Genomic DNA, 3,595 nt, shown 5'->3' with positions numbered 1-3,595 from the left:
TTGTATCTTAATGTCATAACTGCAGCAGCTAGTATCTATTCAGGTAAGGTCTTGGACATTTTTTAAATCCCCTAATGAAATAGATTCTCTAAAAAAATTATTACTACCTTTTTACTTTTTCTTACTATGCTGAGAATCTACATCCACTGCTTTTTACATGTTGATCGTGTGCTCCATCTCTAAGCTACAGTCCTAGCCCTACTTACCAATCTTAAATATAAGCACATAAAACTTTTACTGCCAGTGACTGTGGCAGTGTTCAACCAGTGCCATGTCTTTAGGCAACGTTCTGCCTCAGATCCGGGACAAGTACTGTTGATCCTCACAACTTAAAGTGGAGGTAAAGTCTCAGGCTATTCTCATCCTAGAGTGAGAAACAGGCTTCCCCAGAAAGATGCGCTTGAAGGACTGGCTCTGCTGTGGTATGTGTGCCTGTTGCGTCATCGGAAGCCAGCAGCAAGCCTGCATCCTGTGCTAGAGTTTCTCAACTGACCCAACCATCATTGCAGCTAGGCTAGTCACAAGGACCCAGCTGCTCTGCTCTGGGGCATTCTGTCCCTTCTATAAACAAACAGCAGGTAGCTGCTTAGTGTGTGAGGTCCACACCCCACTGAGGACATCATTATAGTCAGGAGAGGGCATAGGGTTCCCACCCTTCCCTTAGTCTCTATAGGCAATTAATGGTTGCCTATAGAGACCATAGAGACATTTTCTTCAGAAGTATAGCCACAGGCAAATGGCATATACTCTTGTAAGTAACCCTAACTTAACTCACTGGTTCACACCAGAAAAGACCCAAGTGGAAGAGGAACTAGTTAGGAAAATGGGATCAGTGGGAAGGAGAAGATAAAAGACAGTAAGGAAATAAACATGAACAATACATTGCATGTGTGTATTAAGTTGTTATAATGAAGCCATTATGTGTACTTAGTGTATGAAATGAACCCAAAGGAGCTAGACCTGATGGCTCATGCTGTGATCTCCACACCTTTAGGAGGTTGGGATAGGTTTGCTCAGAGTTTATGGTCATCCTGGACTATAAGGGATGGACTATATAATATGTCTTAACCAAAAGAAAAATGTACATTGAAGCACTTGAGTGTGGAAGCAGGAGGATTGTAAATTCAGTGTCATGCTTGGTTAATATATCAGGCTTGAGATCTGATTGGACTACATACAAACAAACTCAACCAACACAAAAAACCATCCATCCCCCCACCCGCAAATGTAATCACACATCTGCACATGTTTTCAGAAAGCAAGCCAATTTCTGATATTTTATTTTTTTTAAAGATTTGTTTTATTTTATGTTTATGAGTACACTGTAGCTGTACAGATGGCCGTGAGCCATCATGTGTGTGGCTGCTGGGAATTGAACTCAGGACCTCTGCTGGCCCTGCTCACTCCAGTGTAATTCACTGTAGCTGTCTTCAGACGCACCAGAAGAGGGGGTCAGATCTCATTACGGATGGTTGTGAGCCACCATGTGGTTGCTGGGATCTGAACTCAGGACCTTTGGAAGAGCAGTCAGTGCTCTTACCCGCTGAGCCATCTCACCAGCCCACTTTTTATTTTTTTAAGGATTGGAGTCTTGGGGCTAGTGAGATGGCTCAGCGGATAAGACCAAAGGTCATGAGTTCAAATCCCAGCAACCACATGGTGGCTCACAACCACCCATAATGAAATCTGACGCTCTCTTCTGGGGTGTCTGAAGACAGCTACAGTGTCCTCATTTAAAATAATAAATCTTTAAAAAAAAAATGGAGTCTCACTTCTTAAAGCCTTTTGACTAAGATCTAATGGCGAGGTGGTCTGGCTGTTGTCCATTCTCACCCCAATCCTCAGCTAGAAGAACAGGGACTAAGGCATATGTTAGTTTATTTGGCTCACTGTTCTCTGATTCTTCCCTCTCCAGCCTCACAGGGATTGGTTACATGAGTGTAAGAAGGAGCTATGTATGCCCCTAAACTCCATCATGTTCTCCTGATGCAGGATCCAGCTGAACTGCCTGGCTAATTAATATTTGTGGGTCCCATTTTCCTCAAAGAGCAATATGCTTTATTCATGATGTCTGGAGATTTAAATGAGAATATATACTCTGTGTACTTGGCACATGTATCCAGCCCATAGGAGCTCTTTAAGAACCATTAGTTCTCATTGGAAGGATTCAGGGTTAGTCCAGAGAAATATCTGTCTTGGAAACTGAAAAATGCATGTCTCTACCACTGTGCGGAGCTAAGTCCATTTCCTTTCATATACAACTGGTGTGATCTTCAGTGGTAGCCAGTGCCTGCCACGTGCCCCTCCCAACCTCATCTATAGGGCAGGAAGCTGTCCTTGGGCCCATGGTTAGGAATCCTCTGTCTATCCAGGCACCAGTGAGACCCTGTCTCAAGAATAAAAATCACAGTACACTGAGCTTTACAGGGATTTTTATTTTGGAGACCCAGTCATGCATACTAAAATTTACATATTTTCACCATTTAGAAAAATGCACTAGAAAAATAAACTTTTCGTCAAAACACTGAAGTAGGTGAATCCACCATATGTGGATCAAAGCCAAACTGAATTTCAGTTTGAAGTAAGGAATGTGACTGGGGACTAAAATGGTGGCCTAGATTGGTCAGGAAAATAGCCCAACTCCCACCCATCAGAGAGGGTATCAGAGGTCTTGGCCACTGAGAAGTTTCAAGTATTTGTTGGGTTCCTATATGCTATGCCAAGAAGCTGAGGCATATCCATAAGAATCCAAAGCTGTTACTACTGCCTGCCTGATGGGAAAAGGTTGAAAGCACAGACACAGGACCCCAGGTGATTGAAAAGCAGGAAATGTGACTCTAGCTGGCAATTGCACTGGAACTTCCTGTGGAGCAAGTTCTCACTGAGAAGAGACATTTCATGGTGCTTCTTGACACGTTTCTGAGTCAGGAGAGCAGAACGCAGCTTTACAAAGTGAACAGACCGCAGTACTGAGAAGCCTTACCAAGATGTCTCCTGACAGCCCATGTATCTGGTGGTCCTGCCTGACGTGACCACAGCACAACTCCACTTACATCAACTGAGTTAGCGTTTTCCAAACGCTAAAGGAGGTGTCCTAAGAAAACCCTTGATGAGGTGTTACCACCACCACCACAGCAGTGTAGCTGTTGCTGCCCAGCTGAATAGCACGTTCCAGGAATGATCTCAAGAATGGAATGTCATTTACCCAAGTTGCCTGCTAGGTAATAAAGCCATTTCCGGTATTCAGAGGGAATAAATTGGAGGACCCAGGTCCTCCAACTCTGAAGAAACTGTCCCATAACCTGACGTGCTTACAAACCTAAGATGAAATGTGAACAGTCCAAATCCACCTGGGCCTGGAGAAGCCAAGGTGTGAAGCCAGCACTTCCGGCTGTTTCTGTAGGTTTTATCAGTATTCCTGCGTGAAGGCAGAATACAAACATTTCTAGGAAGCTGAATTGCCTAGAAGTCTGTAAGGGACTTGAGAAAGAAGAAAACTCCCATATTCCTACACTAGGACATTTCAGCACCAAGCAGAATAGGTTTCTTATGGCCAGAGAGTCAGTTAGGAACAGGATTCAAAGTTGAGCATCCA

General features: G+C 43.8%; 1 protein-coding gene across 4 annotated transcripts in view; it reads right to left on the bottom strand.

The window, feature by feature from the left end:
• Positions 1 to 2,415: 2,415 nt before the first annotated feature.
• Ttpal (alpha tocopherol transfer protein like) overlaps positions 2,416 to 3,595 on the bottom strand; it is a 17,362-nt gene continuing 16,182 nt past the window's right edge. For all 4 annotated transcript variants that reach the window (XM_031372678.1, XM_031372677.1, XM_031372680.1 and 1 more), the window contains exon 5: positions 2,416 to 3,595. This exon is cut by the window's right edge and continues 2,485 nt beyond it. The gene's annotated coding sequence lies outside the window, so the exon portion shown is untranslated.

This window comes from Mastomys coucha, unplaced genomic scaffold (assembly GCF_008632895.1).
Source record: "Mastomys coucha isolate ucsf_1 unplaced genomic scaffold, UCSF_Mcou_1 pScaffold15, whole genome shotgun sequence".
Classification (NCBI taxonomy): Eukaryota; Metazoa; Chordata; class Mammalia; order Rodentia; family Muridae; genus Mastomys; species Mastomys coucha.
The sequence above is the reverse complement of the archived record's forward strand: the minus strand, read 5'-3'. Positions and strand labels throughout refer to the sequence as shown.